The sequence below is a fragment of the Engraulis encrasicolus genome, chromosome 19 (genome assembly GCF_034702125.1).
Source record: "Engraulis encrasicolus isolate BLACKSEA-1 chromosome 19, IST_EnEncr_1.0, whole genome shotgun sequence".
Lineage (NCBI taxonomy): Eukaryota > Metazoa > Chordata > Actinopteri > Clupeiformes > Engraulidae > Engraulis > Engraulis encrasicolus.
The window spans coordinates 44,134,848-44,144,769 of NC_085875.1; positions in this window are offsets into that span (position 1 = coordinate 44,134,848).

Sequence of the window (9,922 nt, forward strand, 5' to 3'; positions counted from 1 at the left end):
GGAAGTAATGGTTGGAGTCCATTTGTGTCTTATTTCCTCAATCAAACAAACTCCTCCTCCTACCGACAATGTTCGTAGCATTGTAGAACTGTCAGTGAACAATTAAACACAATAACTGCCAATTTAAGCATGACTCAAGCTTATTTCCTGTGTGATAAGTACTCTTCCTGGAAAATATGCTGCCAGGCAACGAATTCACAACGAATTCTTAAAAAAAAAAGGTAATGGGAACCCCACTGTTAGTGGACAGTAGTTCATGTGAATAACATCAATCAACCAATCACAATGATGGACTAATTTTTCATTCAATGTATACACAACGAATGCACTTGTGATGTTGTAATTCTTGTAAAAAAAAAAAAAAGGTAATGGGAACCCCACTGTTAGCGAACAGTGGTTCATGTGAATAACATCAATCAATACTTAAATCATCAATTAATCAAGCATTTATTTTGGACTCATTTGTCATTCAATGTGAAAGTGAAAGCCCATTGGGAAACTCCAACTCTCATTGTCATTGTGACACAGCACTCCACAGCACACAAGTGAACACTGCACACTGCACACAACGAAATTGCATTTATACCTCACCCGTGCAAGGGGGCAGCCCTCAGTGGCGCCCCATGGGGAGCAGTGCGGTGGGACGGTACCATGCTCAGGGTACCTCAGTCATGGAGGAGGATGGGGGAGAGCACTGGTTGATTACTCCCCCCACCAACCTGGCGGGTCGGGAGTCGAACCGGCAACCTCTGGGATGCAAGTCTGACGCCCTAACCGCTCACCCATGACTGCCCTTGCTTGAGAATAAGAGAGAAAAAATGCATGCCTAGTATTTTCCAAAAGGATGGCATATACGTAAAAATACATATGATTATGTCTCATATCATCCCTAAAGTTAATCCAAGGCAGATGAAAATAAAGTCTGTTTGTCATACACTGATTGATGGAACTGACTGAATAACTTGTTATCTAGGAGGGCTGAATCATTCATCAAGGTAGAATTTTTGCTGTGTTGTGTGTCACCTGAGTTTTTTGACAAATAAAGGATATATCATAGTTTGGTCTGGTCGGGGAATATGCTGAAGGAAGTAAGTGTGGAAGTGGAGTTGCATGTCCATGGTATCTCAGAGTAGAAAAATGTGTGTGTGTTTTTAAATTATGGATGATTGCAAAAGTACACCGCAGCGGATACTGTCGAGCAAATCACATTAACCTTTTCTACGCCTGGAATCCTGTAATGGGCATGTTTCATCACGAGAGGAGGGCATGTACTTGACATTTTGAGGTTTTAGAAGCATCAATGTGTGTGTGTGTGTGTGTGTGTGTGTGTGTGTGTGTGTGTGTGTGTGTGTGTGTGTGTGTGTGTGTGTCCCATATCATATGCCTGTCTTAGTTATTGTGTGTGTGTGTATGTGTGATATCATGTGTTTTTGTCTCAGTTGTTGTGTTTGTGTGTGTGCGTGCGTGCATGCATACTTGTGTGTGTGCGTACGTGTGTCTGAGAGTGTGTACCCATGTGACTGTCCCCAGTCCAGAGTGGCCAGTTCAGTGTGTGACCAGCTCTAATTAGGCTCTAACGGCTCCCTAAAGAGCGTGACCTTTTGCACTCTTGCATCCCAAGCAGCAGCACTCACCACTGGCATCAGCAGCTACAGTACACAGCCCTGGCCTCCACATCTCCATCCCCCACTGTGCCCTGTCCTGTCCTTGGTGGCTGTCTTTATCGCCTTCCCCTTCTGTGCCTGTTAGTGAGTGTGTGTGTGTGTGTGTGTGTGTGTGTGTGTGTGTGTGTGTGTGTGTGTGTGTGTGTGTGTGTGTGTGTGTGTGTGTGTGTGTGTGCCTGTGCATGTGTTTGTGTATGTGACTTTGTGCCAGTTTGTGTGTCTGGGTATGTGTATTTATTGTGTGTGTGTGTGTGTGTGTGTGTGTGTTTCAATGTGTCCATTTATGTGTATTTGTGTGTTTCCTCTCTCCCCCTCACTGCAGTAGCAGCCGCCGCAGCAGTAGCAGCAGCATGCCTCTTGCCTCGCTCCTCTCTGCCTGGGCATGCAATGTGCAGGGGCGGATTTAGCCATTTTGGGGTCTCATGGCGAAATATAAACTTGGAGCCCTCAAAAGTCATTTTTTAAACACATAACCAATTGGCATGGAAGGAGAGAGGTTACCATTTTAGTATTTTATCTCGTATATATCTTCGATTACTTTACATAAGTGACAAATTAAGATCAGGCCTACATTTTTTGGTGTGTTTATCGCGACTGGTGTGACAGTTGGGGCCCCTATGGAGGGCAGATTTGGTCGGGGCCCTTGGCAATTGCCTAGGTTTGCCTCATGTAAAGTCCGCCTCTGGCAATGCGATGTGATGTGGTGCGGTGCGGGTGCGATGTGGTGTGGGGGCTAATCTGAGTTCTCCAGGCCTCCTTCTGGTCCCCAGGCTGCAGCGGGTGGCTGAAGCCAGCAGCACATCAATCACGTCCACCACACCACACACACACACACACACACACACACACACACACACACACACACACACACACACACACACACACACACACACACCACGGAACGGACGCACAAGCCGAGCACAAGCCGAGCACAAGCCACCCTTTCCTCATCTACCCTCCTCTTCATCCTTGTACAGACACACACGCACACATGCACGCACGCATGCATGCACACACACACGCACGCACATGCACGCACACAAACACACGCACACACACACACACACACACACACACACACCACGGAGCGGACACACGAGCCGTGCACAAGCCACCAGCCCCCCTTTTCTCATCTACCCTCCTCTTCCTTCTTGTACACACACACACACACACACACACACACACACACACACACACACACACACACACACACACACACACACACACACACACACACACACACACACACACATTCAATCACCCATACACACATACACAGGCTGACTGACTCTCTCTTTTACACACACACACACACACACACACACACACACACACACACACACACACACACACACACACACACACACACACACACACACACACACACACACATTCAATCACCCATACACACATACACAGGCTGACTGACTCTCTCTTTTACACACACACACACACACACACACACACACACACACACACACACACACACACACACACACACACACACACACACACACACACACAGCCCTATTTTCTTGGCACCACTGCCCAGTGCAGCCCTGCTGAGAGAGGGTATTGGGGGTGGAGGGATGGAGGGGGAGGAGAAGAGAGAAGAGGAGGGGGAGGCAAGCCCACCCCGACATCCAAACATAGGGCAAAACACAGAGAGATGACTGGCTACTGCTGGGGAAAGGGGTGGTGGTAATGGTGGTAGTTTTGGTGTGTGTGTGTGTGTGTGTGTGTGTGTGTGTGTGTGTGTGTGTGTGTGTGTGTGTGTGTGTGTGTGTGTTTGGGTGTGTGTGTGTGTGTGTGTGTGTGTGTGTGTGTGTGTGTATGGATGTGTGTTTGTGTGTGTGTGTGTGTGTGTGTATTTGTGAGTGTGTGTGTGTGTGAGGAGAAGGGAGGGTGTGTGAGGGGGAGACAGGGTTGGCGTGAAATCCTCCCTCCCTCTCCTCTTCCAGCTCTCTCTTCTCTCCCCCCATCCTCGGCTGAGCCGTGCTCCTGCACATTAATTAGCTGCCTTCCCCTTCCCTCTCTCTTTTCCCCTCCATCTCCCTCCCTCTATCTCTCTCCCTCTCTCTCTCTCTCTGCCTCTCTAGCCCCTGTTTTCCCTCCCACCCATCCTCCCATCCTCCTGCTTCTCATCCTCTCACCCACCCCTCTCCCATCCTCCCTATCCCCATCCACCCTCGCCGTTGCCCCCCTCTTCCTCCCCCTCCTCCTCCTCCCCCTCATTCTCCTCCTCCAGAGCTGCAGCTTGTTTTGACTGCACAGGGAGGCGAGTGCCTGGCTGTCGGAGAGGAGACATCAACACGTCTGGCACACCAGAGCTCCTGTCCATCGGCACGTCTCTCTCTCTCTCTCTCTCTCTCTCTCTCTCTCTCTCTCTCTCTCTCTCTCTCTCTCTCTCTCTCTCTCTCTCTCTCTCGTTGGCAATTGTTCTCCCTGTCTTTCCTTCCTTTTCCTCTCTTTCCTTCCCTTCTTTGCTCTCAGTCTGTTTCTCACTATCTCATCTCATCTCATCTCCTCTCCTCTGCTCTCCTATCCTCCCTTCTTTCCATCTCTCTGTCATGCTCTGTTGCCTTCCCAGCAGTTCATTAAATGTCTGTCCCTTTTTGGGACAGGCAGTGTGAGGAAAGACTCACAGGGTCCATCCATCCATCCATTCCTCCACCCAGGACAGGAACTGGCTGGGGACAGGGAGTGCTTTCCGTTTGGTTCAGCTGTGAGAATTGGATATGGAAAAAAACATGATTTCTACGTAAATGTTACTGTAATGCCAAGACATGTTACATTCAAAGGGAAATGGATGCGTAAGTGTTGTACTTATTTCCTTTTGTTATTTTTGTGTTTGTCATTTCATGTCTTTATATTACACTTGTCTTTATGTCCAAGAATGTTTTTGTTTATGTACGTTGGCTTACGTCACTGGGTCATGTCAGCTGATGTCACCTGTTTCACACGGAAACTATTAAAGGGCAATTCCGGCCAGTTTGGATTCATATCCCATCTTGGGTGGACCCAGGGAAAAGGATGAAAGGGGAAACCGCGAGAAATGTTCATGCGTGCTGCGCAAAGTTGTTCAATTGCGCTGTTTTCGGTTAAACCCTGGCCCGTCGGGCAGGTATTTGACCTGTTTTAAAGCTCCTAGCGTGCATTAAAACCCTTTTGAACGCTTTGGCTGTGGTGTGTGGGTCCATACAAGTCGATCTAGTGGTTCACAGTTCCATTAGGTAGCACAGATACGATACAACAGGAGTTTTCAAAAGTGGCGCAGCTACCTCTTTCAGCTTCCGCCTTCCAACTACGTCCGCAAAATGGTTCGCCAAAGTGATACTTCATAGTAATCCATTTTATTTTTGTCCACCAAAGACGAGCCACAAGAAACATATTCACACGTTTCCATGTCCTGTGTTGTTATTGTCTCGCAGATTCACTTCTCTGTCACTGAACGCAGTTTAGTGACGTCACGGTGTCACATGACTCCTGGAAGGAACGCACATTCGCTCATCCAGTTATTATACAGAAGCGAGAGAGAGAGAGGCGTTGTCGTAATATACTGTTTGATATTTTGAGATGGATCCTCCGTTGGGGTGGTTCAATTGAAGAGTTTGGTGGCCATGGTTATCTTTTTCGAACCAGAATATTTGTTACAGATAAAGAATTATTCCTTCCAGGAGTCATGTGACACCGTGACGTCACTAAACTGCGTTCAGTGACAGAGAAGTGAATTAACCGAAAACAGCGCAATTGAACAACTTTGCGCAGCACGCATGAAAATTTCTCGCGATTTCCCCTTTCATCCTTTTCCCTGGGTCCACCCAAGATGGGATATGAATCCAAACTGGCCGGAATTGCCCTTTAAGCGCCGTACCACTCGGCTACGTGTGAATGGACTTGATTATGCTCACGGCTATCGGGAGATCGGGGACTTGTCCCGGTGGGCCGCGGCCGCGAAATTTATTACAGCGGCCGCATTATGGCTTCAGCCAGTCGTAAAGTTTTAGATGCACTATTGAGACGGCCAACTAACTACATTTCACCTCTAATCATTGAAAAGACTGTGACTCACCAGTATATATAGCGCCTACCCAACCGCAATACCTCAGTGACGGTGTCAAACAGTAAATTGGCCACACCCCTTCTCTACTGATAATGTTCATACACCGTAGATCGCGGAAGTTTACTAGATCTTAGAAACATAGTTTCGTTTTCAGTATTTCAAGAACCTGTGATATTTAGATTGGTTACCAAGGGATGGAAATATTAGTAAGTTGTGATTTATTTTCCGATTTCCACATGACTGTGGATTAAAATGTAATTGCAAGAAACAAAGACATTTGCTGCGACGAAGACAGCGTTTTAAGGTAGGCCTACACCGTTTGGTTATTAATTTTGTTGACTTATGGTTGTGCTTTGAAGTAGCCTAGGTTTGACTTAGTTGCTGCATGGTGGGTTTATTGCACAATGTAGACAGACTTTTTGTAATCTATAGCCTACTCTTCTAAAAATCCCCACACTCAAAACTTTGTGCCCGTGCTCATCCTGTCTTCCTTAAACGATATTTCAATAGGCCTACAAACTGTCAAAATGACAGTGGAGTGCACATTTTCATGGAACAGTAGCGTGATGTAGCCTAACCTGCAATGTTCTATGGTGAATGGTATGGACTGTGATGATGGCTGTATTTCATCAAGTGTAGGCTACAATGTTGTTCGCGTTGTTCTTTTGTTTGTTTGTTTTTTGGTGGTGGTCGGGGGGGGTGTAAAAAGGGCCGCTAAGGGGAAAATTCTCCCGGTGGGAAAAGTCTTCCCACTCCGCCCCTGCGGCCTCGCTACAAGCCGCGGGCTAGTTTGAATTATTTGACGCTCAAAATGCTCTCATGAAGTTGAAGTCTCATGCCCTCTTGATGTATATGCAGCCAGCGAGGTATGTTTGTTTATTTTGTCTTTGTCGTGTTTTATTTCTGTTGTATTGTGTCTCTGAGTTTATGATTTTCTTACTTGGTTTTGTGTTTTGTTTTTGTACTGTCAGTTTGACGGTGGATGAAAGCTGAACGAAAGATGAACATGAAGTAAAGAAATAAAGTCATCACCCATCAGTAACTTAAAACTCCACTCAAGCGTGATTCCTGGAGGGCGTGATAGGATGGATGACCCATGTGATGCGCTAGGCAGAGTATACGAAATCAGGACCTTATGACACTATTTACTGTATTTTTCCATGGAAATAATCTTTGTGACAACTATCAACATGTAATTATTTCAGCACGTAGATCCAGTACCCAAATCCAATGACTGACTGAATGCCTTTATTGTCATTGTACAGGTACAACAAAGCTCCCAGTGCTTTAAAACAATATTAAACAGTATAAAGAACAATAGGCCCACTAAAACACTGAATACAAAACAGCAATAAATAACTAAAACAACAGACACAGACAAACCATACACACATACAATAAATGACACAGTGAATGTCTTTAAAATGCTGTTATCTACCTGTAATACCTGTGTTGTATATATATAGAACGTGTATGACTCTCTCTACTCATTTTATATCTCTACATGTGTAACGACATGATGCTACTGCATAGTGATATTAAATAATGGAATATAAATTCAAAGATCGTTAAAAAATCCAATGAGTCCCAAGCCTTCCCTGGGTATTTAATTCAGTGTGCAAGCTGGAGCTGTTATTGGACACCTCTGTGTGTGGCTGTGCACTCATGTTAGCCACTAGCATTGTGATAATAACGTTCATTAGACTGGGGCTAACACTCGTGCTGTGAAGCAGCAAGCATGAAATCCCCGACAGGCTAACTAGCTGTTTCAATCCTGATGTCTACGCGTGGTTGTGAATTTGTTGCTACTTGGCAGGTGGATACTTGTGCACAGTGCTCGTGATCCTGTGTTCAGTCTGCTGGGGAGCAGTAGGCTAAGTTGTAGCCCACATGTCAAATATGAATATAGACACATGTTGTTGGTGCCATGCTGTCATTATTGTTTCATATAATTCACCATGGTATGGCCATGAAAACAGCGAAAAATTCAAATGGTTGTGTCTAATAAAGTTTCCATAGTAGGAGGAAGACCACTGCACAATAGCTCAACTTTGGCTAGAATCAAACGTATAACACCTTACAGTAAGAGACACTTATTTTTTATATTTTTATATTATTATATTTATATTTTTTATATTTTTATATTATTATATTTATATTTTTTATATACTTTTTTCCTATTTCATGTGCATATTACTGGTGTGCCTTCCCCAAGCCTTTCAAGGTGCTCCTCGCTGGAGCTTGCATGAAGCAAACATAGTAGAGAAACTATGGTACAAGATCAGTGACTCCCACTGAAAATATCCATGTCTTTGGTTAGTAGCCCATAGATTCAGGTCTTGTCCTTTACACACAACCTCTGGTCTTGCATGGTGAAACGCATACTGTGTGTGCATCTCGGTTAGGATAAAGCACTACCTACAGGCATTTGTGTTGACTTGAACCGTTTGACCTGTCAACACAAACACATTACTGTAGCATGAATATAGCCTACACTGTACAGTATCCCACATGGTTCAAATCCCTTTGGTGTTTTTTTTTTTCGGTGTTGTGTCTACAAGTCACCGACGACGCAGAGAGCAGGCAAGTGTGGCCTGCATGTGACAACATCATAAATGACAGCCACCAGAGCCGTTGGCCCGGGGGACACTTCACAAGGTGCTTTTTACCTCTGCCGGGGCTCTTAAGAAGACGGATGGCCTTGGCAGATGGACGCATGAACGGGTGAAGAGATGCAATGATGGATGGGTGAACGGATCATGGAGGGGTGAGCAATGTGGGGCTGCAAACTGGAAACTGGAAAAGTGTGTGTGTGTGTGTGTGTGTGTGTGTGTGTGTGTGTGTGTGTGTGTGTGTTGGGGGTTGAGAGGTGTGATATTGGTTGATTGCAATTACAAATTGACTGTGTGTGTGTGTGTGTGTGTGTGTGTTGGGGGTTTGGGAGGTGTGATATTGGTTGGTTGCTGGCAGGTAAGTAAAAACAAGAAAGTACAATTAATTTGATTGCATAACGCTCCAGTAAATTGTGTTGGTGACCATAGTGCTATTCTATGGCAAATATCTCAGCTAATTTAACTACTTTTACAGAGATGACACATAAATAATGTTTTGTTCAACAGTTTGACGTGCGAAAATCAAGGGCGGAAGAGGTAATAAGACCTCTCTCAATCATCTTTTCCCACCTGGGTGGTGCACCTTGGTGTGTGTGTGTGTGTGTGTGTGTGTGTGTGTGTGTGTGTGTGTGTGGGTGTGTGTGTGTGTGTGCGTGTGTGTGTGTGTGTGTGATTTTAAGAGCAAACGTTGTAAATAATGCATAGTGTCAAGGATTTGACAGATAGATGGTGTGTGTGTGTGTGTGTGTGTGTGTGTGTGTGTGTGTGTGTGTGCATTATACTAGACAACTTTCACTTTTCTTTCTGACAGCTTGAGCTTTCACATATCTGAAAGCAGTGTAATCTGCACTCCTGAAGCTTATCGACTCCTATCTCAAGCACACACACACACACACACACACACACACACACACACACACACACACACACACACACACACACACACACACACACACACACACACACACACACACACACACACACAGGTACACCAACAAGGGGGGACAAAGGGGTATGTTGTCCCGGGCCCAGGGAGATAGGGCCCCCAGAATTGGGTATGTATGTACTGGGTACTTGTACGTATGTATTGGGTATTGTATGTACTGGGTAGGGGCCCCTTTCAGATGACTTTGTCCTGGGCCCAGCCAAAGCTGTCAGCAGTCCTGCACACACACACAGACACAGACACACACACACACGCATCCCCACCTGGAAGGACACAGATGATCACGCCTACATGCATTGTGTCTGCACACACTGATCCACAGACGCCCATTCATTCAGGATGTGGTTCTGACACAGATTAAGGTAGTCAGCATTCTTTGTCCTCCTCGCAAGTCACTATCTACACACATACACATGTAACACACGCGCGCACACACACACACATACTAGGGATGGGATATCGTATCGGTGTATCTGTATCGGGTTCAGATATCAACATAATTCAGATATCGGATCGGATCGAATTTTTCCCAAAGTATCGGAATTTTCCCAATACTGACATTGAGCCAGGTGTAATGTTAATTTGAAATCATAACACTTGCATATTAGTTTTCAGGATAGGATTGTTACTTTTTTAC